Source organism: Polypterus senegalus, chromosome 5, assembly GCF_016835505.1.
Source record: "Polypterus senegalus isolate Bchr_013 chromosome 5, ASM1683550v1, whole genome shotgun sequence".
Taxonomy (NCBI): domain Eukaryota; kingdom Metazoa; phylum Chordata; class Cladistia; order Polypteriformes; family Polypteridae; genus Polypterus; species Polypterus senegalus.
In genome coordinates, this window is record NC_053158.1 from 143,456,830 (window position 1) to 143,483,441 (window position 26,612).

Sequence of the window (26,612 nt, forward strand, 5' to 3'; positions counted from 1 at the left end):
TGGCTGCATCCCCAGAAGCACTCCGGGTGTCCCTGCTCCTCTTCCCCTTAGCACCTCCGGGTGTGGCAGAAGTGCTGAGGTCCAGGGCTCTAAAGGCATAAGGGCCCCCTGGCGGTGACCACGGGCCCCTACAGGGCTGAGCTTCAAAGCTCTGTACCCTTGGCCCTCAAAGGTACCAGGGCGGTTGCGTGATGATTGTGATTGTAAATGCACTGTTTGCCTATGTTAAGGAATATTTCAGAGTCTTAAGCGAGCAGATAATGTTAAAATGGCAGTTTTTTTGTCTTCGAACACAATGCCAAACCAACCACTGAAACTTTTCACCAACTCCTGAGCTGTGAGCTCACACCAATTCTGACACACATCCGTGAGTATCACTCATTTCAAGCAGGCCAGTGAAGCTCTTCTCATTGGTGTCTGTTGTTGTCAGTGAGAAACATTTGAAAAGTCAGTTCCTAATGTTGCCTTAAAGGCAATTGTTTTCAAGATCTGTCCTTGCTTTTAATGACTGAGCAGTAAGAAAGGGTCTAAAAAAGAATTAATGTATAATATTAATAGATAAAGTGTAATTAAACTTCAACTGAAATTTTAAATAATGCATCATGATGACATGTATTACATAGTCTAGCTCTCCAAGTCAATATTACTGTTTATTAAAGTGTCATTTAGGATTGGTATGTTCCTTAACAAGTCACTAAGTCACTATAGCATATACTGTATGACTTAAGATGGCAGATACAGGATTAACAATACAGACTATAGGAGATCCAGTTGGTTTCTACTTGGTATAAATAAATCAGACCAAAAACATTTATACAAAATAAATTGGTGAATATAAAATACCAGCCAGCTAGCTCTTTCTTGTAAACTTATAACTAGAGATGAACAAATTGGTTTGCGTAAAAACTTTTGCTTGGCTAAGCAGAATAAAATTGTGCCATTAACACAAGAAAAATAGCACTTAGTTCCAACATTTACATGTGTTTTCCTGTCACTTAGTATTTAAAAATAAATCACCAAATCTTTGTGCCTTTCATGTTTTGAAAACAAGAGAATTGAACAATGAAAAACGTTTGGAACACCAAGGATGACCCAGTTTAATGTCCGGGTAAAAGCGTTGACAAAAAGAAAATATACATCAGTGTTGATGTGATAACGCTCTTAGTTAGCAATTAGGTTCTTACAAGAACATCGATCTTGTTCAGAAGTTAGGTCTTGACTGATTCTGACAGCTTGTCTCATGTGGTTTATGTCATAGAGGAAGCAGAAGGGGAAGAGCTTCGGCCATTAAGCAAGGGGAGCAATGTCAGCAGTTCTCTAGAAAGTTCTCCGTTTTAAAGCAACTGGAAATTGGGTTAATAGTGGTGTCACATCAAAATCCGGCCCCATATTTAAAGACACACAACCTGTGTGACATGTCCATGACTCGCATGCATGACAACATGTAGATATTTTGTTGAGTGACCAGACGTGTTCATGTAGTACAATTCCTACTTTGTCAACTCTGATAATGATCTTGGTGGTCACCTTGCTAAAGATGCTTCAGAAAAAAACTTAAAGCTCCAAATCACTTGCAGAGTATCCTTAGCCTCTCTTGCAGGAAGAAATATGAAAGAGAGGTAACAGTGGGAGAGAGGCTTTCCTGTGCAGAAGACACAGTAATGTGCACAATGGTGTGTTTTAGTGTGTTTTTGGAAAATGTGCAACATGTCACATTTAACAAAATGTGCTACACTCCTTCCTTACTACTTGCCCCAGTATCTATTTCTGTTGTAGTTATAATATCCTGTTTAGTGCAATATTTCTTGATTTCCTGTGCCTACTATAAACTTATTTGCCTTATCAATAAAAAATATATTTACCTTCATATATTGGATTTCTAGATTTTAAATGAGATTTCAGGATGTTTTGGTTACCAGATCAGATGACGTCTATGCAGGGGTCCGGAAATAAGAGGTCACTAAAACCAATAGCAAATTACGTGATTCTAGTCCAAGAGCATGACGCACTTAATGACTGCAGTAGCTGGATCTCTTTGCCTTGAGGATTCACAGCAATGGCAAATTACACTACTTTATGACAACAGTTTCAAATTTCCAAAGTATTGCAAGCTCGCTGCATTTTGACAACAAATTAACACACTGCCTGACAGCGCCAGTGCATGTACAAATGCTTTCCAGACATGGCGAGTTGAAACGAACACAAGAAATCAGACAGTCGAGACTTTCTTCTGTTTGCACATTCAGAAACATTCACCTTCCTCCACATTATTAGCAATATACTTACATGTGATCACTCATTTGCTTTCAGCTCTCGTTCATGCAGGAGCCCTCCCCTATGAAATCAAAGTTGCAGAGTAAACAAATTGTGCTGAATTGATCTTTAGGAATGATTCTATAAATATTTGGTCAGGTACATTCTATCATTACATACAAATGAAATTCCTCAGTCATTAAGAAAGTGCCTGAACCCTTTTTATGTTCTAGTTCTAGGCTTACATCCAACTGTGATTTATTGGGGTCCTATCAGATCAATAAGAGGATAAGTAGCTCAAGAGTATTCTTTGCTATAATGTCAATTAAAACAAATATGCATTCAGATATTTACTGTCATTTGGTTTTGCAAAAAAAATCTGGATTCATGGCTGAACAGTATATAAATTGTAATCCATTAAAAAGACAGAATATGTTGAGTTAGTAAATGCTGTGAGTCAATGCCTGAGACTTGCTGTACCCACATATAATTAGATATTTTAGGAACATACTACCTGTACTTAGAATAGCCCATTGAAGTTATGGTAGTGCTTATTGTATTAGGCCCTATGATGTGTTGCCCTTCATTTTGTCTTCTTTCATTTTGCATGTACATATTAGTTACTAATATTTGTAACTTTTGCTTACCAATATTTTTGAAGATATTGTGGCCTGGCGCCAGTTATTCCAGGCTTGAGCAGTGCAGGGATTTATGCCTGACACAATACAGATCATTGCAACAGATTCAAACTTGAACATATATGCAAGTTCAAATAAAGCAATAAATTCCATCTTTCACTCTAAAGACAAAAAAAATGCAATACTATTGAGCTTTGTTTAAAATGCTTGCGCTTTATCATGGAGAAAGATTTTATTTTACTTTCCTAGATAAACCTTCTCAGGTGAGGCTTTTATTGACTGGCTAATTTTAAACCAGTGAGTAAGAAATGGTACGTTTTAGTGAGCTTTCATGACAAGTGCTAACAAGTAGCAAGATACAAATAAGATTTGTTACAAATTATATTCTAAACGTGCCATAAATCTTTAAACTTAAGAACAACAGTCGACGCATTCGGGTGAATGATTGTTTAATGACAGCATTTAACAAGGGAGGTGCACTAATCATTTAGCCTGACATTGCCGTTTTGCCTTAAGAATAATCAAGATCTAAGAGAAGATTTCTCCATAGTGATCAGCTAAAACAGGAAAACACAAAAGTTCCAAATTTAGTCCGATAACTATTTTTTTCTCTCTGATGAGCAGGGAAGACATGTACTAACTAGCAGGTTATAATGTCAGAGAATGAATGTTAGCCAATGCTCACGCCAAATGCAGTGGTGTAATAATAGCATTGAGAAACTTGTTATTCTTTTCATAATTAAATAATGGGTCCCTAGGGCCTCTCCTAATATGGGAGCTCCCTGGTAAAGGTTCTTAGGCAAAAACATGAAGATTGTCAAGTTTTTATCTCTTGAATTTAAACATTATTGTTTTAATTTTATTTTAGAACTAAATCTTATCCATCTACAGTAAAGATGTCAACTCTGATGTGTGCGCTTTCAGTTCAATGAACTGTCTGCACAATGTTTATTTTATTATATAACATACTGCATATTAATTATTGTCCGTTTGCCGCTTTTAGCTTATTACTTTATTTTGTATTTGTAATTTTTTAGTTGGTGGTAGGCTGTGTGATTGACTGCTTCAAAGTAAAATGCATCTGGTAATGAAGATTCCACCCATCCATCCATTATCTAACCCGCTACATCCCAACTACAGGGTCATGGAGGTCTTCTGGAGCCAATCCCAGCCAACACAGGGCACAAGGCAAGAAACAAACCCCGACCAGGGAGTCAGGCCACCACAGGTAATGAAGATTCATTTATTTAATTAAAAGAGAGTATAGAGATCATCAGTTTTTTATTTAACAGTATGATTGTTTAAAGACTTTACTAATATGTTTGTGACTCTTATACTGGGCTGGCACCCTGCCCAGGGGTTTGTTTCCTGCCTTGTGCCCTGTGTTGGATGGGATTGGCTCCAGCACACCCCTGTGACCCTGTAGTTAGGAAATAGCAGGTTGGATAATGGATGGATGGACTCTTATACTGTAGTATCTGTTAAAAGTCTTCATAGTCCAAATATAATATATTTGACTTTTTATTATTTTATGTTGTTTTTTGAAAGATTACATTTTACAACCAAATGTAGTATGATTATTTTTAATATCAAGACCTGTTATTGGTTCTGAATACCAGTATGCCAGTTTGAGACAGGGGAAAGGGATATCTCTTAACAATCACTGTATTTTCGGCAATTATAAAAGTAACTTTTAGCTTTTCTCTGTTTAGGCCATAGAGGCATAGTGATTTATGTTCTGAATTGAAAATCAGTAGCTCTTGATTCAGTTTCCAGTGCCATCTCCTTTCCAAGCTTTACCAAGTCTCTTGTAATACTTGCCCGAGGTCCATTTTTCTAAAACATATTCTTGTTGTGGTCATCTTTATAAGACTATCCAAAGAAAATAATCATGAAAAGCAAAACTGAATAAATGAGAGAGAGAGAGAAAGAGAGAGAGAGAGAGAGAGAGAGAAACAGAGTGGCAAAAAGTCACATTTCAGAACAATTTTAAAGAGTCATGTCAGACTGATCAGATTAGCACACTTCAAATAACAAAGCAACCAACAGCAAAGGGAACAAGCAAATATCATAAATTTTAATGAATGAGAAATCAAAAGGTAGAAACAAACCTAATAAGCTAAAGAAAACTGCTTCTGCTTCAGACAAACTACAGACAATAAGGAAAGCATGTCTTGGCCCTTTATTACTGGGTTAACTGAGATGTACATGAAACAAATATAATGCATAAGCCAAAGAGCCTTATCAACACTCTGTATCGGCATACAAAATGGCACCACTAGTGAAGCCACTGGAAAAATGGTAAATAAAATAAATATATATATATATATATATATATATATATATATATATATATATATATATATATATATATATATATATATATGTTTGTATGCCAATAACTTAAAAATAACTGAACTGATTTATGATGTTGTGATTATGACATGGTTAGATGAAGAATTGCAGAAAAGGTAATGGACTGACAACGAGCCTTGCAACAGGGTGGATTGAAAGTAACTGCTAGGAAATTAAAATTCCTGGTTTGGGAGAGACTGTCAATACTAGATAGAGTGGGCTTAGATCTTAAGAAAGTGGATAAGATTAAATAGTTGGTGTCGGCTATATAATTGGAGGCTTTGGACTCATTTTCTGTGATCTAACAAAGCTCCTGCAATTGACATATTCTTGACCTGTCAGTTTTCAGTTAAATCCAGAGATCCTGTTCCCAGCATTGCTTGGAACACCACTTTCTTTAGCACTTCTTTCAACACTGGTGTCAATCGATTAGGCCAAGAATTGCTGCCATAACACGAGGCAACCATCATATGACTACAGCTTCCTATTGCTGCTGCCTTAAGAAGTTTTTGAGCAGGTTGCAAGAAACACCTATTTTATTGGGTTATTAGATAACCTATGACTTGTACCTAACAAGAAAGGTACCAGCTAACCTCTTACTTTTATTTTTCTATATGAGAAATATGAAGAAATGTCAAAAACAACTATGTAACTTTTACCAATATCCTTTTACTTGCCTAACTGTCCATTTGTTTCATCCTTGAGAGTTCCATGGAGCTGTATAGTTGACTGCTTGATGACTGCGCCCATGTTTACTTTCAGGCCAGTTTATTACAAGTATAACACTACATAAAGTCATCCCCTTGTGCCCTTAGGAGACCCATGTTAGACAAGGAATGAACAGTCTAACCTCCTGGCCCACTAGTTATGCTCAGACAGTCAGAGACTAGCTTTATGCTCACAAATTATTTTTACTGGCATCAAAACCAATAACAACAAGTACCAAACAAGAAAGAACACTATAAGAGATCATAAAGAGAACCACAGGTGACCCCATATAATTGATGTAAATGGCAACAAAAAATAAATTAGCACACAAGTTTTAGGAGCATCTTTCCATACATGAGTCTTTCATTTGACTGATTCCAGCCAGTTATGAGGCTGGGCAGGCGAAAAAGATGGTGGTCAGAAACCGGAAGTGACATCACGGTCTTTGGCTGTCAATCTTCCTCTCTACAGGGGAAGGAAGAGGAGAGGCAGTTAGATACAGTGCCACACTGTGTCTTGGAGTAGAATTGCCACTGGACGAGCGCTGGAGTTATCTCCCAAGTCCATGTGTGTGACAAATCATACAACCTGGGTGGATTAAATCTTTACACAATCCTGTTAGCAATTTTTAACACACTGGTAAACACTCTCAGTTGCCTCTGTATCTTAGTTGCAGATTATGTTTCCTCAGTTTAAAATGAAGAGGAGGATTTCTTTGGGAGGAAGAGACATGGCTCTCTGGAATTGTAAGTTTTTAATGACTACAGTTACTTTGTTTTTGCCCAATTAGATTGAAAAAAAAAAAACACAACTTACCTAACAGCATGTTACAGTTAGCCAAAACACATTGAAAGTATATGCAAAAACAAAATAAATAAAACATTGCAAACCATCATTATAATTCAGAAAACACTCCTATCCCACACCCAGCTCAAGGTTAGATCCCGGGAACTCAAAAAAAATCTGACTATGCAAACACTCTACAATTCCACTTCACCTTCCATAGTCAGGTTAAAGTTTTTCCAACTGACATAAAGTATCCTCTATACACCACTCCAGGATGATGCACTACAAGCTAGTTCTAGTTCTCTAGACTCCCAGTAGAGTAACAACAACTTGATGGCAGTATCATTGCTTCCTTTTGCTTTGCTTTTCTTAACACATGTATATGCAAAAATTATCATCCTTGAACTGTTGTGAGGCTTTCCACTAAATGAAAAAATTCACATTCATGGTGTTTTATTCCCACTATATATAAAGAGTATATTTGGTGTACTCTTGTGCTGTATTGTGGGTTTATACAGTAGCTAAGAAGAAGGTACAGAATTTATTAATCTGTACATACCCTATGACCCTGAAATCAGAAGCACAACAGAATTAGAGGGCAGCAAGAGGAGAGGAGCTAACATATATACATTTGCCACACCACTTCATACACAAACTTAGTGGTTTCTCTTTTTTGTCATGCATTCTGCCTTAGATGTCTAAGGAAATATATTACTATGCCACTGCTCAGTTGGTTAAAAAACTATATTGTACATCAGTACTCCTAAAGCAACTTGAGATGGTATTCACCATAGAATAATATCAACATAGAATTTAGTTGCTAGTGTTTCATAAACTTCACTGGTAATATTTTCTAGACTGATTTTATGCCATATACTAATTTTTGGAGAGCCAAATTTAAAAACTATAAGGTTTTGTTTAAGTAATAGTGCCTCTACATTAAGGATACCTGTCCCAACAAAAATTAAACAAGTAGTAAACATGCTACTATAATTTAATTTATTATTAAAATGTTTGTAGCAACCTCAACTTAGGCATCATATTAACATTTCAGTGCTATGTAGAAACATATTCCTTTTTGAAGTATTTGATGTTTTCTTTGTGTCTGGTGCCACAAGCCTGATTTTGGGTTTCTTGGATGTGCCTTTTTTACCCTATAATGTTCCCGTCCATCCTTTGTTCATGTTTCCACATGTGCACCCTGAACTTTTCAGTCCCACCTTGTGTCTGAAACCTTTTTAACCTACCCAATAGTTGATTTTTATGACACAATTTAAATCGTAATAGAATTTGTGCATCTTGCTGGTTTTAAGTAGTCATCATTATCATGAATCATACTGATTACTTATCTACACTACATCCAGCATTTTGCCCATCAAACAAAAAACAAAATTTTATCTATATTCATTTGCATTTCTATTTTCGGTTTTGAGTATTTGATGTTGCAACTGAGGGATTATTGGTAGTTGTACTATATGACACTATTTCAATAGATCATTCTGTGTGTTTTTTTGACATTTATGGCATTTTTCTTCTGAAATGCAGTGTCTCTCATTCACTCGCTCAAGTGAGGTTTACTGTAGGCTGTGTCCTTCCTTGGCCACCCTGCAGCTCCACTGCTGCCTCTCCAGTCTTCCACAGCTGCTTCCATGTGGGTCCTTGATCTTTTATCTGCCACATCCACTGCCTACATATTCACACCATGTGCTCCACCTCACACCACTTAATTGTGGTCGGAGACAACATCATCTGCACTCACTTTCCCCAACTTTGTAGTCTGATCAAAGCCTGTAGGATCCTACATGAGATTCCAGGCCAATGGATTTCAGCAGTAGGATCTTATTAGTTAAGAGCTTGATCATATCTCTCTATCTCTCTCACTCTGTGTTTGTGTGTACTTGTGTGTGAGTGTGTCACGTACACACACATTCACTCTCCACATGGCTTCTCAGGATGGCTCTGTCCCTTCTAATGGCATCTCTCTTCCAGGTCCATCTAGCCCCAGCGAAATTTTCATATCAAAAATGCCACTGGCTTAAAGTATGTCTTTTTGAATAAAACATAAATTCAATATAAATGTATAATAATACACACCACAAAATAATCTACAAGTATTATTTTTATAAGATGTAAATGAGCTCCTCCTAGCTTGACTACTTCACATTAGCCTCCAGCCTCTTTTACAATTCTGTTTTCTTTTGGTACAAAGCTCCTACTAACAGAGCTGGCTTTCTTGCTTCTCACTATAAGCAGTCACCCAAATTTCTGTTACCCAGTCTCAGAAAGTGTCACTAGTCTCATAACCTTTAGTTTTAATTTTTTGGCATGTTTCTTGCCCTATTAATATTTATTAAATAGGTTAGATTCTACTGCTCTGCTCTTTTTTACTACAATATGCTTTTACTACTCATATATATTAATATATATTAATTAATTTTAAAAAGAAAATTATGGTATAATGATCAGCCAGAGACATCATATATGAATAGACTGCAAGAAGTTGTTCTGTATCTTGGTATAATAAAATATGGAAAAGCCAGTGGATGATTCAGTTGTTATCCCTTATTCTTTATTTCCATTGACAAAGCTAATAGTAAGCCATTAGGAGATGGCAGATTATTGACTGCTCCAGTATTTGCCTGCCATAATTTAGGAAATGATGTTGAGTTAAACAGGTTTATTTTAAAACTGTTTATTATTGAATGTCTTTTTGTTTATCAATAGTGCTTCTTCTTTTATGCAAAAGTACTCAAATAAGGTTTATAACATGTAAGAGTCACGCACAGTATATTAACCACAAAAAAAAGTGATAAGACATTTGTTGATAAACTAAAAAAAAAAATCGATCAGACTTAATTAAACAAACGTTTCCTTCTGTTATCTAATACACATTTAAGCTGAAATGGAAATTCTGTTTTGGCCAGCAACTGCCAGTAAACATATTACTTTGCATAAAATTTTTCATTTTGCAGATTTTAGGTAATCTCTTGAAAAGAAGGCAAAGCAACTTCTGATTTAAAGAGAGTAGACTTCTGCACTGAAAATATTTTGATGTTGTTTAGTGAGTGTGTAATCAGAAGAAAGGTACACTGCACATAAATATTCACAATTAGATATTACATCAATCCATTTATTATTATCCCAACTTATCTCATACAGATTCACTGGGGGCATGGCATGACACACTAATTGAGGGGTGGGTGCCAAGGGGAGCTCAGCTTCCGTGAATGTAGCACAAGCTCCCTGATTGAGTGATTTGTGAAATTTTGGGGGTGCCTAAAATACCGAAAACAGTGTGTGAAATACAGGGTAATAAACGCTCTGGATGCCCCCTAAAGCCTGAATATCAAAAATTTAAAACCATGCTATAGTCGCTATAGTGTTATAAATTACTCAGTGTTTATTCCTGAGTTTATGAGAAAACATTACTGCAAAGTGCAGAAGACTGGAAGGTGGGCAGTTTACATGCTGAAAAGGGCAAAATAACTGAGTGCAGAAGTGAGCAGAAAGCTGGGTGTGAGTTGATGTTTGACTGGCAGTAATCTGTCAGCAAGGAAGGAGAGAAAATTCTTTGAATCCAGGTAGTGCTCCATGAAGAGGCTGGAGACTTTCTTGGGAAATGAATAAATAGTAATATTACATAGACATTAGTGCTTACCTGTCTAGCAATAATGAAGAGTATAACTATGATTGCTGATGCAATGATACTGACAGCATTCAGGTTGGGAAAGAGTTTAAGCTTGCTCTTTCTAGTCCCCAGTTTGTTTCAGTTTAGAGATGTTTCTTGTGACCTGTAAAAATGATGCAGTGAGCAGCATTTTGTTGTTCAATAAATAGGCCCATTATTGGGCCTTTCAGCAAATTTTGTTAGTGAAGCCTTCATATCAAGTGACTTCCTGATTTCATGATAAATGGAGAGAACAGCAAGTTTAGACAACCTGTTCCGAGGTCTAGGAGTTATACTCAAATTTGGGTATAGGTCACTTTGCCTATAACTGTGTTTATTTTCAAACACTCTAATAGTTTGTGCCAGCTATCTTTGTTTCCAACATATTCAGCACTCTTTTCATGCTGCTTTAACCCTCACAACATCCTTAAGTGTTGACTCAGTCCTATGCCATCTGGATTTTAATTGTGACAACACTTTGTAGGGTGAATGTCAGATTCATTCACCCCAAAACTATTTTATATTTACTGATCTTAATCTGTGGTAGTGATAATCCCAAGTGTTAAAACAGATGATATCCCGGATGCTTTTGTGTGATATGAACAAAGAGTATTCCCCTAAATGGAGATTAAAATCCACTAAAGTAGATAGATAGATAGATAGATAGATAGATAGATAGATAGATAGATAGATAGATAGATAGATAGATAGATAGATAGATAGATAGTGTCACATGTGTGTTTAGGAGACAATCTATGGGCTCATATAGATGCAGTTACCTACCAAACCAGGGATTGGTGCTGCCCTCTAACTCTTTTTTCCTCTCTTCCAGCAGAACAACTGAAGAATCCACCCAGTAACATCACTTCCAATTCTCAAGATCCCAATTCTTCATGATGTCACTTCCGGTTCCCATCCACAAGATCCCACCACTTTATAACATCTCTTCCTGCAAAGTCTACCATATATACCACTATTATTTTCTCTTTTGTCAGTTCTGATTTGAACTCTGTCTGTAATGACACCATTTCCTTTACTTGTGCTACAGTATATGGGGAATCCCCCCAATCCTTTGACTGTGTTTTTGTCTTTATTTTGCAATATATAGATAGTACCTTATTTGTCTTTTGGGGGAAATTTAGCATTTACAGAATGCTTAAGAAATATAGAATTATGGTGGGTCGCAATTGACCAGAAGGACATGGAAGTGTTCCAGATCTGTAGCAGCGGTAGACAAATGTGACATTTGTAAACTTTTTTAGTTATCTGTAAAGTTAGGGCACTTTATTAAAAGTCTAAACATCTCTCAGCTGAAAAAATGATATTTAGATGGTTTTTATGGGTTGTGAACAAACTATCGTTAAATTCAGTGTAAAATTCAATGGTGACCCGAAGGACATTGCTATGCTCAAAATGTTTAGCAGCTGTACAAGAGTGTAACATTTGTAAACGTTTTTGATGTCAGGTACTAATAGACAGAAGGATCTTGGTGAAGCTGCTGGCTATAATGAACAATATCTTGTATCCTCTGGGTGATACAAACGAGTCAGTTTGCAGAATAGAAGGGTGACTTTACCACTGTGTTCCTAGTGCCATTTTACAATGTGATTTTAAATAGCTTATGCACATATTTTATTTAGTAGTCTGTCTGACCACCATTTCAGCATGTATGTATTCTGTGTAATTTTGGTGTGTCAGTTGCTGTAACACTGTAGTTCCCTTTGGGAACGTGTCTGTTTATTAAAATATTTTGTCCAGATGATGCTGGAATAAGACAACTGTTTGGATTCCTATCTGTAAGTGTATGTGAGTGTAAAGGTAAGTTGGCATTGTGATGGACTGACACCTTAACTCCTTGCTTATGGGATATACACTGGCCCAATGCAATCCTGATTTGGATTAAATGAGTTGAAAATGTTACATTGTCTACACGAGATAGCAGCTCACTTGTTTTCTCTTTGATTTTCTTCATTCATTTTACTCTTCACAGTGTTAGTAAATTCTCTTCTCACTCAGAGATAAGCCCCCCATATTAAAAACATGATTTTTAATGCCCAGTTCAAAAATGGTGTCTTGTGAAGACAATTTGTAGATTCATATCAAGAGTAAGCTTGCCCTATTATTACGACATGAGAATACAGCTCAAAATTACTCTGGGATCTAGGACACACTTTCTGCCAGCACTCATTAACTGTTTTAACTCCTGATCTCTATTGTTCACAACTAGAAGGCAAGACACTAATAATTGCTTAGTAAATTATGTTCAGAGAATCAGTCATTGGTTTACAGATAATGTCATCTGTGTTATTCATTTACATTATAGAATCAGATCAAGCAGTGATGGCTTTGTTATTCACAAAGAAAAAGCCATTTTTCACAACTTACAATAGCAGTCATGCAATTAAGTTCTACTTTTACATTTTATTTATTACCACATAAGTTTTCACAATTAAATTAAATTAATATTAATTTATTTATTAATGAAATTAAATCGATTATTTAGAATTCTTTATTTCATATAATGCATTTCACACACAGTCCAAAAACAGCAAATAAGAGGAGAATATACAGACCAATATACAGCTAGTTTGGGTAGATAATGTAATAGTTAAAACCAGTACCAGTATGTCATTCAGATGTTTATTAAAAGATGTCAGGGTCTTAACTTCAGCTACTTGACTCAGTGATTTGTTTCAGATTTCTACAACATTTTAAAGTGCAAGGATTTTTTTTCAGTGCTTCCCCACATCAAAAGGTGATTTACAAAGAAATCAAGAACATAATGCATAGCAACCCAAGGTAAAATAAACACAATAAGTGAAATTATGAACATGTATATTTTTCCGCCTTAGATGTCAATCCCCTTTGCTTAAAATGAGAAAACAAACATTTAAAGGAAAAATAACAAAACAAAAAAAAGATTTTTTCCAAATTGACTGTAATTGGCAGGTTCAGATTATGAATTACATTGCATCACTTCATGTAACTGTTGTACAGTATGCTGTTTTTATATATTCCATGTGTTCAGATATTTTTTAAGCCATAGAACAAAGAGCTGAGTCACCATCCACATATTTATGCTCTGCCCCTCTGCCCTAAACTGGACAATTACTGGTTTTCACTAAGTATATTTTCAGACTCTGAGATCATCACTTTGGTTACATATCCCAAAATGAAAAGCCTACCCTGATGTCAGTGTTTTTGTGAGCTTATGGGCTATTTGCCCTACGCATGCATGAATTTGTGCATTGTTTGCTAAAATGTAAAATTCAGAATTCTGTTTTTGTATATCAGCAGTTTAACAATATTGTTTTTCACCAGCATATTTAATGAATGGAAAAGTAGTTAAGGAGAAAAAAAAAACATTAAACTGACCTTTGTTCTAATTTTTAAGAAAGTTTTAATGCAAAATAAATTTAAAGTTATGCTTTAATGTGTATATTAAGGATTCATATTACAGGGGGGAATTGACTAAAATGGGTACTGCCAGAAAATGGCTTTTTAACCAGTGATGATGATGATAATACAGATGTATAAGTAGATTTACATTTATCTTTTCACTCATACTGTCAGATGCAAGTTTTAGATGTACAGAGTAGAGATTCATGTATTCGTCCATTTTTTGAAAGCTATCTCAGCAGTACAAAGATACTATAATATAAAAAAAGTAATAAAATATAAAAAAATAAAAATATAAATATAAAAAGATATAAAAAAAAAAAATACAAGAGCCATCCTTGAAAAGAATTACCATGTGTTGTGATGTCAGGATAAAAATAGAAACAAAGCTTGTTAACAGCAATGACACAAGGGCTATGTGTAGTCCAATAAGCCACAGTTTCTTAAACTATAGATCATGACCCAAAATGGGTTGCTGGTTGCCAGTGTTGTGTGGTGCAGGGTTAGGTTGCATAGAATTACCATTGTGTTTAATGGGAATGGATCACTTACAGTTTGCAAAGTTGCTCATGATTGGGTGCCACTAGTTGCTTTAAGGGCTTTAAGAATTATGAGATGCTAAATCTTATTCTGACATCTTTCTGAAATATTCCTCACAGTGAGCCAGTCTTTCTGATGGCATTCTCACTTATATCACTCTAATTTAGACTTGGTAATTAAGTTTAAATGCAAATTTTTGGGATACAGAAAGCAAATTGGAGTAAAATAATAAAAAATCTGTAAAGTCATAAAAAAAAAAAATCCATTACAAAATCCATCTATAGAGTCAAGGAGTAGAGATGCAAACTCCAAATAGTCAGTAATACTGACCAGAATTTGAACGCATCTAAAGCTGTAGGACAGCAGGGTTTTTGACAACAATGAAATATGAATACACATTTTTTTGACAAAAAATATTTTTATATTTGCTGATTTTTTTCATCACCAGAAAAATATTTCACAAATTATTTGTCACAAGTTGTTTGTGCTTGACTACAGTCAATACTATTTTCTCTGTGATTATTGACTACTGTTTTTAGTTATTCAACTGAAAATTGAAAAATGGATCAAAAAATGTAATAGCAATGGTATCTCTGTGCTAGTGTGATATCATTGGTAAAGATAGTAAGATGGCATGGGTAAGATGTAAAAAAGTTAATAACAAAGTATCAAAAACTAAAAAAAAAGTATCAGTAAATATTTCACAGCATAAAAATATTTCTACAGTTTAAAATACTAAAACATTACAAATATTGTTAATACAAATAGCTGAAAACAACCAACCAACCATTTTCTAACCAGCTGAATCCGAAGACAGGGTCACGGGGGTCTGCTGGAGCCAATCCCAGCCAACACAGGGCACAAGGCAGGAAACAAACCTCAGGCAGGGTGCCAACCCACCGCAGGACACACACAAACACATCCACACACCAAGCACACGCTAGGGCCAATTTAGAATCACCAATCCACCTAACCTGCATGTCTTTGGACTGTGGGAGGAAACCCACGCAGACATGGGGAGAACATGCAAACTCCACGCAGGGAGGACCCAGGAAGCGAACCCGGGTCTCCTAACTGTGAGGCAGCAGCGCTACCACTGCGCCACCGTGCTGCCCGCTGAAAACAACAATACCTATTATTTAAGCTGTCAGATAAAGAAAGCTCTTTCCAGTTCTCTGAATCTTAGCTTCATTCAGGTCTTCTTTACACTTTTAAACGTCTTGTGACTTCCAATTAAGACTTGTGCAATTGACTCTCGTCCATGAGCACAGAGTCGGTGACCTTAATAAAACCTTAAGTGTCTAAATGCCTTACAAAGACAGGCATGCCATGTTAAAGTAAAGTTACACAACCCAATCAAATTAATTAAGCCTTGGGTAGTGTTCTATTACCCCTTGTAAGAGCCATTTCCTAGTTATATAAGTTCACAAATATTTTACTAGATGACAATGCATAATCTATGGGAGGTTCCTAAAACGCCCATAAGTAGAATTGTATTGGTATATTCTTGCCATTTCAAATAACTTTGACTAAACATTATTCTTTAGTTAGTGACCAGCCTTGCCATGTGTAAGGTGTAGAGGGCTTATGGTTTTAAACCGTGCCTCTCGTGTCCATGCCTATGGGCCTTTTGAGTGTGTGAAGTAACTCATGAAACAGCACTTATTTAAGTGCATTGCCGTACGTTTAAAGCGTACCGAAGAAGAAGCTAAGAATCTTTAGGTATATAAGAAGTTAAGAGTCTTTAAGTAAAGAACTTTTAAGTACAGAAATAACTAAAGTTTCTCAAGAAAAGCTGTTTAGAGAAGATACAATTTTCCTTTTTTTTTTGCCTTTTATTCTATGTGTGTAACTACTTTTTTCTTTATTCTTGTATCTATAATTTGATTTTAACTTCATCCATCCATCCATCCATCCATCCTCTTCCGCTTATCCGAGGTCGGGTCGCTGGGGTAGCAGCTTAAGCAGAGAGGCCCAGACTTCCCTCTCCCGGTCACTTCTTCCAGCTCTTCCGGAGAATCCCAAGGCGTTCCCAGGCCAGCCGGGAGACATAGTCCCTCCAGCGTGTCCTGGGTCTTCCCCGGGGCCTCCTCCCAGTTGGACGTGCCCGGAACACCTCACCAGGGAGGCGTCCAGGAGGCATCCTGATCAGATGCCCGATTTGATCAGATGATTTTAACTTTCACTAAATATTTTTAAAACAAACTTTTGGACTTAGAGCTTTCTTTCGGCACACGTTTTACCTGTGCTTGATCTCGCCTTATATTTTGGCGGCTAGACCTCTTGTGATTGTATAGATATTCTGTTGCATCTCATGTTTTCCATACCCAGTTTTCCACAGCCCAATGTCTTGTACAGGATGTTAGATTGTCATCCCAAATCATTCATTCTTTTTACCAGATGTTGCTCTGATGTGCTCCAGATTTTGGTGATCTTACACTTTAAAAAAAAAAAAATCCTGGTTAAAAAATGAAGAGTTAAATTGATTGTTCATAAACTGAATTCCTTCCATTCACGTATCAGGCATCATAAGGACAGCATGATTTTTGATCACAGCATAAGTAAACACACTTGATGATCTAAAACTTTGTTAAAATAAATAGAAAAAAAAAATTATTGAAAGAACACTTTTATTGGAAAGAAGGCTTATTTTTAAGATGACAGCTTTAAATATTATATTTTGTTGCCAGCAGCTCTACCACATGCTCTTCAGACAAGGTTATCAACCTGAAGTTATTCATGTTCTGACCTAGCCAGTACTTGTATGGGAGACCATCTAAGAAAAGACTGAGTTGCTGAAGAGGTGTTGATGAGGGCAGCAGAGGACGCTTACCTTGTGGTCTGAATATGGATCCTAATGTTCCAGTGCAGTGACAGGGACACTGTGCTGTAAAAATGGTGCAGTCTTTTGGATGAGAAGTAAAACCTAGGTTCTGACTCTCTGTGGCCATAAATGATCCTGGGAATCGTTTGTAAAGAGCAGAGTGTATCCAGTATCCCATAGTCATTCTGAACCCCTAATCATCCCCTATCTCTATTGGCTGTCACTCTCTCTCACCACTTCACCATCTAATAGCTAATGTGTGGTGAGTGTACTGGTGCAAAAATGGCTGTCATTACATCATTCAGTTGGATGCTACACATTTATGATGGTTGAAGTTGCTCCTCACTCAATATGAAAAGCACTTTGAGTAGTGAGAAATGTGCTATATAAATGTAAAGAATTATTATTATTTATTATTAATCCTTTAAATTCATGTATTTTTTTAGGTTAATTTCCATTTATGAGCCAATGAGTAGGAAAAAACAAACAACATAAACATAAAGCATACTCTTGAAACATACTCAAAGAAACATCATACTATATAAGTATTTTTCCATGCTGAAAAGGAAAGTAGGTAAGAGACACAATATTTCATCTCTATCATTAGCTGGAGGACACAGCCATGGAATGAACCAGGAGAAAAGAAGACCTGGCCCAGCCCCATAAGGTTTATATCAGAGGGAACATCACTTCTAGTCACCTGACTCCAGTCCAGTATAAAAGAGGGTCTAGTCCCACACTCCTAACAGCTGTAACAGCTTATAGGGCCCCTGTCTTAAAACTAGAAAGAAGGCAAAAGGAGGGTCTTTGTGGGACTGAGAAAGAAATGTTACCAGAGGCAAATGTTCCTAAATAAAAGACTAATGTTTTATGTATATTATTATTTTAAATTATTATAGGAACGATGCCATTTCTGAAAACTAGCCCAATTCATTAAAGGATGAATGTGACCAGCATCCATGCCTTATGCGAGTAAAAAAGGCGATAACCATGAAAAAACAACACAAAACTGTGGCACCTATGAAAAGAGCAACAAAATCAATGATATCCTGAAACATATATAAACACAACAATATTGAAATAAATAGTTTTGTAATAAGAGCAGTTTTTTTCATAAGCTGCATGGAAGAATCCAGCTGTACCTACTTTGAACACACTCTTTTTAATCCAGCTAATTGAGATGAATTGTCTAAGATCTGACTAAAATATAAGAAATTATTATTTGGCATAAAACAGCCTACTAAGCATTGCTCCAATCTATCTTTGTTTACTGTATGAGTTTTCTAGCTATTTATAATTAAAGTGTTGATTTTCCAAAAAAAAAAAAAAAATACAATGTAACATATAGCAAAATTCTTTAAACTTTTCCTATTGCAGGTAGTTTGGGTTAATTTACTTAGTTTTGTATTTTGTCCCTGAGGGAAATCCTGTTGTGGTGCTAAAGCAAATCAAATATTAGCTGAGTAACAGTACAATAAATCTCAGAACAAGACAGGATACATCTTAATAGCTAACATATTTTGTCTTCACCCATCTACCTGCATGACTGTGAGCAAATCACTGTCACTCAGTGAATGGCACCTGTGTATCAACTTGGCATATTATAAATTAAAAAATTTGAAATAACCTGAAAAGATATTATTTAATATGAACAGATATTTGGGTAAAAATGTTTAATTTAATCTGACTTTCTACTGCAGCTGTGTTTTCTCAAGAATGTTTGATAAAATGCTATGGCCATGTAAAATTTCACTATGGTGAAACTATTATTCTCTTCTACGGGAAACTAATAGTATTGTGGCAAAACAAAATATTTTTTTACATAAAGTAAGCATCATCTTCAGAGATTTTAGACCATAGAGTTTAATATTCACAAACTTATATTTTTATGAAGAATGTTTCTGCTCTATGCATATATTGCCATAACAGGCTCTGGCCCTGATATCTCTGAACTGGATTAAATGGGCCCAGTAATGAATGGTTGCAAGAAAGTTTCCAGTGGAATGTTGATAAAATGATATTAACATTTCCAAAGAGATTTCTATAAAATCTGCCCTTCTCAGCTGCTCATATGATTCGATTGCCACCCCAAGAATCTTCAATGAACTAAATACTAGGGTATTTTAAAAGATGTTTTCAAAATGTGTATTTCTAAATATATCAACATATTTCGTCCAGTTTTAATACATACTTTTTACTATTTGTGAACAAATATCATATTCACTTCCAGTGTCAAAGACACCAGGCTGGAAATTTCCCAGTACCTCTTGGGTTCCTTGACCCCTCATACTTCAGTAGTGTTAAAGACTAGGGGGCTTTGCCTGCGTCGCCAAGGGCCTGCGCTACGTGCCAGCTACTTTGCATCTCTGCTGCTCGCATTGTGAAGAGGTGGGCTAAATGCACCCCAAGAAGCTCCTCAGAATACCTCTTTTAAATGGTGATACAATGGAAAACAAATACAGATTTTTTTAACCTCCTCTTTGCTCAATCAGCTGCTGGCTTGCTTCTGCTGCTGCCGTACCGCGTGATCTGTATCTCGTGCGGCATCTCTCCAAACTTGAAAGTGTCTCTCTGAGAAAATCACATCTTATCTCCTTCCAAGATTATTTTAATAATAGAGAGATGTAGGTCTCTCCAACAGTATTCTGGGCTGCCTCCCTTAAATGGGCCACACAACAACACTTTCTTCCAATCAAAGTCCATATACAACTGTTGAAGTAGGGGTTCCAAGCTGCCCACTTCAGAATCTCTGTTTTTTCATGCCAACCCCCAGTGTCCTCCCTATTGCACTTGATAGAGGGTTTGGCATCCCAGACACATACTAATGTAGGAATATTATATTTTCCACCCAGGCAAAAATGTTTACTTGCATATTGCCTTTCTGGAGCACCGTGCCTGACTTTTCATGTAATAGTTACATATTCATTCCAGGAATATCATCTTGTTTTAGTGTGTTAGACTTTAATTCACGATATGGAATTTCTAACATCATAAATAAGAATTATTAACATGAATGACATTACATTTTTTACTTTTGTTGCTCTGACCTTGTGGTCACCTTCTTCTTTTTCATTTAGTCAGAATGTATGTAACATTGATAACACGTAAGCCTTTCATTTAAGTATAATTGCAAAGTTAAATGCATTCTTGTAAGGGTAGTGTACTATCCAGTTGTCATTTGATTGACATGGTTGTCACTGGCACCATTGAGGCATAGGACAGAAGAGGGGCCTGACACAGATAAGCAAGAAAAAGTGAGAAATAATTTTGGCAATAACAGAGTATCTTTGCAAGATGAGTACCTTCAGTGATTTATTAGAGGACACCTGGAAAAAAGAGCTATAACAAATTTCCTTTACTCTGACAGATGTCGGGAGAGAGATCTAACTAACAAAGCTCTTGTCTTGAATCTACAGTTCTCTGAGTGGTTCTGCTCCTCAATATTTCCAGTCTTTGGTCTGCTCCTTATGTCCCCTCAACAAGTCTTTGATCTGCCTCTGCCTGCTGTCGGCCGTCCCTCATTTTGACAGATGTGTCAAGATTGGACTGTGCTTATATGTTATTTCTCCAAAGCTGTTGAATGATCTCCCTTTATCGATAAGAGCAACACATAATTTACTTGTGTTTGGGTGTCTTTTGAAAACACATCTTTTTATCATATATTTTGGAACTGCTTATCTTCTCTCCTACAGAGTAGCTGCTGTTGCACTGACAATGAGTTTAGGATACTGATTTTTGTAATATTCTAGCTTCAGGTATAATTATGTAGCTTTTTTAATTTCCTTGTGCTAGCTTTTTATCTTGTTCTCTGTTGGTAACATTTGACAAAGTCATCTGCTAAATAAATAAATGAATAATAATAATAATAATAATAATAATAATAATAATAATAATAATAATAATAATAATAATAATAATAACAACAAAGAAATGCTGGTCCAAGTGACAAAGAAAAGCTAGACACATGACCGGTCTTTCAAAAGCCAATCAGAACTAAGTGTCACAAAAGTATTCAATGTGCTGCTTTGGCCATAATATAACCCAAGGATGGAGTTTAGAGGCCACCCTTTGTCATAGGATCTATGACCACAAATTTCAGAAAACAGTTGTGGTGAAGGTATTTGTAAAGAAGAAAAATCCTGAGTTTATAGTTATTGCAAAAAAATAAATAAAAGACAGATTTAATAGAAGAGATGGGAAGTTGTTTGTGTCTTTATTGAAAGGTAGTAAAGTGGAAAAAAAATTACACCTAACAGACAGGGGTTACATGTAATCTTCTATCCTTTTGATTGCACTGTACAATTTCCTAAGACTAGTGTGTGATACAATTTGTCAGGACTATGATGTAAACATTGCCAGTTAAAAGTAGTAAGCCTGGAGTTATATTGCAGAGGTTGTTGCTGTTAGCCTGTATAATGCCATCATTATGCCAGAAATCCGAAACTCATTAAATTTGACCCTATGTCTGCATAGGATGTTCAGGCTCTACATTTGTGTTTGTGGTTTTCCTCGAGTACCCCAGTGTTCTTGCACATCTGAAGAACATATGTATTGCATTGGTTAATCAATATATATATAAGCTGGCTTGATATAAGTGAATATGAGAATGTGCAATAATATGTTCAGTGATGTTTCACAATGCACCCTTAACTGAATGCCTTTATGAGACCAATTTAATGTACAAATATAAATATATTTTGTTTCAGTGGATTATTAGTTGTAGCACATACCTCCTTTGATATTGTGATCAGTTCTTTGATTCTTATGATTTTAAAAGTTAACAAATTGGAGTAAATACCTGCCAGAACGTTAACTTGGAGCTGAAATGACTGTTTCATTTAAGTCATTTTGTTTAAACAAACATATAATTTTGAATAATAACTTATAAAGAGTATACATAGTAATCAGTGCCCCATCTGCACTATACACTAAACTATCTTTCTGCTGTCTGCTGTTTTTCAAATGGCAAAGATAACTTAATGATTAATCTAACAGTGTAAATAGTGTAGTCACATGTGCAGGATACATTGTAGTTATTAATGATTACATTAGTGATTACAGATTAGAGATCTTTATTGTTACATATACTCCTGGAGCCCAGGGAAATTCTTGATCCATAGTTACTATAGTAAATAAAATAGCATAAGATAAATTAGTGAATAAATAAATAAACAACATAAATAAATAAACGCATTAAGTAAGATAAGAATTAAAAAAATAATCACCATGAGACACTAATGAAAAATGATGAAATGCAGGTTTACAGCCAATAATTAAAAGGTTGGCTGATGGGGTGCGAATTAACCATATGTATTAAATATCTTAATATATAAAATTAAATTCTGAATATATAAAGTCAGAGTTGATTACGTAAAGTGAAATTCAATATATATTGTGAGTTTTCAATGTATACAGTGAAATTCTCAATTTATGGACTGGAGTTTGAAATATGTACAGTGAAAAGACTCACACATTTCTAGCAATGTCACCAATACAGAATAGTGAACAAAAATGTTATTCAGAATAATAGTTGAAATTATTGTTCAACTATTGTGTTTAATATTTTGCATGCATAGTACCCACTGTCTTTGTAGAACAGGCTTATCTTACTGTATAAGCATATTTTTGGACATACCTTTTAAGACTGATCTGCTGTATATGAAAGCTCTAACACATGGCCTGGACCACAAGGTGAAATGCAAAATACTAAAACTTAAGAGCATCTTGTCTTCTTGCTACTACAGTGGATTCTGTGGTGCTTAATAGACTTCATATGGGACTCATTTTGTATACTTGCAATATCACACTTTACTTCATACAAACAACACTTGGTTATTTTTTTTTTCTGTACAATATTTGATATCCTGAAAGAGAGAATCATGGCAAGACACATCCTTCTTGTGAACACAATGAAACAGAAGACTAGATATATTTTTTAGTGATAACTTTTAACAGAGATAAGTATCCTAGAGGCTTGACTTCCATGTGAAGACAATAGTTGCAGAGATTGTATTATCTGAAGCATTTGGATGTCTGGTGAGGAGCAGTGTGCTTCACTACTAAGCTTTACTGCTAAGTGCTCCTTTCCATGTGCTACCTTCTATAGGTGTCATGCATGTGGATTTCTTACAGGGACAGTTTTTTCAGGACACAAGAGAGACTAAAGAGAAGTTTACACCATTTCCAACAGAACTTTCCATTCCTAGTTCCAGAGCAGAAGACGTCTTGCCAGGAGACTGAAACCTGGTCCCTCCTCTTTCTTTCCCTTCTGGTATAGATAACATGAAAGAAGCACAACCCAGTAAGACTTCATCACTTGACTAGCAGCAAACCTTCTCACCTACTAACGTCACACTATTCATAAAACACATAGCATATCTCATGCTTTGATATACAGTGGTGCCTTGGTTTGTGAGCGTAATTCGTTCCAGAAACGTGCTTGTAATCCAAAGCACTCGTATATCAAAGCGAATTTTCCCATAAAAAATAATTGAAACTTAGATGATCCATTCCACAATAAAAACTATTCATATAAAAATTATTAATACAAAATATAAAGTAAAAATACATCAAACAAATTAACCTGCACTTTAACTTTGAAAAGAATCGTGGCTGGTGTGAGGGAGATGAGAGAGAGGAGGGTTATTGTGCAGGACGACTTTCACTCTAACTAACGGAATCCCTGCTATCTGTTGGCGCACTGGAATCTTTTTCTTTTTTTGTAACTTTAAAAATGAACCTATCCAATGACAGTTGCTTTTGCCTGAAGAGTCACTACACTTGGACACAAGATTAAAAAATGATTTATGCACTGTAAGGTTTCTAAACTCTTTTGGGACTCCCCCCAACTGGATGACATGCAGAAGAGCATCCTGAAGCAACTGCAGGCTCACAGCGCTGTAGCAGTTCGCTGCAAAAGCAAATCCAAAAAGATTGCGGTGATACAAGGAACATTAGAAATGCAGAGCACAGTATTACATGGGCACTAACCTGGCAATGACTCTGCTTGACTGCTGTGTGTGTGTGTGAGTAGAGTGGTAGATCCCACTACAATAAATAACCGTGCTGTTTCTGTTTCAAGCTGAATAAAGCTGGCTTTGCTAAAGTACTGAGACTGAGCCTCGTGTTTTGGGGTGCAAGACAGTGACTCACACATTACAACACACACACATGGTCGCAGTGCTATAGTAAACAGTATACGCCCATACGGATATTGACCATATGAGTGAGGCACGCCAACTGAGACCGAGCATGGGAGATGATTACCCGCAATCTCGCAGCAAGAGAGAGATGTGATTATGTGATGCTTGGCAGACAAAGCGTATACGTACTACTCATATTGCAAGACCTTGCACGTTTATCAAGTTAAAATTTACTCAAATTTTTAGCTCGTCTTGCAAAACACTTGCAGACCAAGTTACTTGCAATCCAAGGTTTTACTGTAAGACCTAACCCTTTCTCATTCCCTTTTTGTTTTATTACAATGGCAGGATTTTTGAAGTTATGACAGACTCAATGACCCTCATGACAGTAATGGACTCCATCCAGACAGTGTTCAAACAAATGTGACGACTTCAAATACCAGTAGCAAACCAACAAATAATGTTCAACCAAGGTGGAAATCCAGTTAACCGGGAATTGCCTGTATTATATTAGGCTTAAAAGCAAATTATGCTGGGAATGAAAGTTTGATTCAATTCAGCCTGTACTGACTCAAATATTCAATCTCTGGAAGTAAAAGAGAAGATGGTTGCAAGTGAAAAACTGAGAGAAAATTATAATCGTGGTTCATGTTCTTCATGCTTTTAGCAGGTTGGTGCAGTGACTGCCTTGGAAGAGCATGGAAGAACTTTCGAATGTGATCAGATGCCACAAAGAAACTTTAGAGCTGCACAGACATGAAGGGAAAAAGAAAACCTGATAACCCAAGCCCCAAAATCACCAAAGTGGGATATAGACGCGTCATAGTGAATGAAAGAAACATTGCTGCAAGTGTTGAAAGCAGGGACATATAGTCCCCAACTGCCCGCACCTTGATGAGCCAATGGAATGTGCCTGGGGGTAAGGAAAACAATATTGCTTCATGTTGGTGAAAGGCTCTCTAGTCCTTTTTGCAAAATGGTGGTGCTTAATAGGCAAACATCTTTTGCATTAGTTGACACAGGTAAGAAACCTGAACTTCACAGCCACCCACTGTATTCAGCGATGTGTACATCTACCTAGCTTTCCCCTGTCCAACAATCCTTTGAGGTGTTACACAGGAAAATGTACTAGTAGTTCAAATCAAACTTATAAATGCCATGATAATAGGCTTCAAATGGTCAAATAATTACTATGGTTAGAATAAAACATCACCAAAACGCTTGCTAAGCAATTGGAACCCATAAAATCTAGTACAGAATCAATGGGAGACACTTACACCCTAAGTATGATATGTTGTATAGAGTAGTGTACTGACTCATTAAAGACAGTAAAAAAATGAAAAATGATCAGGAGAACCATAGTCAGAGAACAGTCAAACGTCAAAACCAGGAGTAAAGATGATTGAGCATCAAAACCAAAAAGAGAACCAGAAATCAAAGTCAAAAAACAAGAGCAAATATTCAATGACTAAGAAGGGCAAAAATAAAAAATAAAAAAAGTGAAACAAAATTTATCAATCAATTTTAGACACCCCAGGACTGTTGCGAATGATCTTTAAGCCATCGCTCCAATGACTTCATCAGCAATTGCATAGTGGAACATTCTGGGAACTGTTTCCAGGTAGACTGCACTATACTTATGCGGCTCATTGGGAAAACAAAATAGTGATGCGGCAAAACATATTCAAAATATGAGCTTTCCAAATATACCAGATACTTCAGAATCCTTGAGTGTGAAAACCTCTGATTGCATATACAGTATGAATTGGCTAGAATGCACTGCACTCAGAGAGGGCATAAATAATTTATATAAATCTGAGATAATATAAAGTGGAGGTGAGGCTGGACCATCCAGTGCTACTGGAACCACCCACCGAGCCTGACCACTCAAATCATAAGTCCTTAAGTAAATAATACTTCCAATATATAACATTTCCAGCTTCATTCAAATGGAAGTAATGGGATGATGACTTATTAAAACATCATAAATAACAATCCACTATTATGTCCATACCATAGAGGCTTCATTTTGTTCTGGAAAATGATCTCTAAATGACCAGAGTACCACCATCTGCAAGTTTGAGCTTGATGATCAAGTTGATGATGAAGTCATAGTGATCATTACCACCTCACACTGCAAACTCTTAGGACACTGGCAAGAAAGTTTTTATTAGATGCATAAATCTGTGCAAACACCAACTTCCACGTTCTTCCACTCCATAAATCCCGGTCAGCGTGAAAAGTAACGCACGTCCACATGCCTGCTGTCCTGTCCCGTCTCCTCCCAGAATTACTCCTCT

The 26,612-nt window shown here is 36.2% G+C and overlaps 1 long non-coding RNA gene across 1 annotated transcript; it reads left to right on the forward strand.

The window, feature by feature from the left end:
* Positions 1–3,641: 3,641 nt before the first annotated feature.
* On the forward strand, positions 3,642–12,082 carry LOC120530009. The gene is made up of 3 exons (XR_005633870.1): positions 3,642–3,676; positions 3,929–4,119; positions 11,240–12,082. It is a non-coding gene; the product is annotated as an uncharacterized LOC120530009 (long non-coding RNA).
* The last annotated feature ends 14,530 nt before the right edge of the window (positions 12,083–26,612 follow it).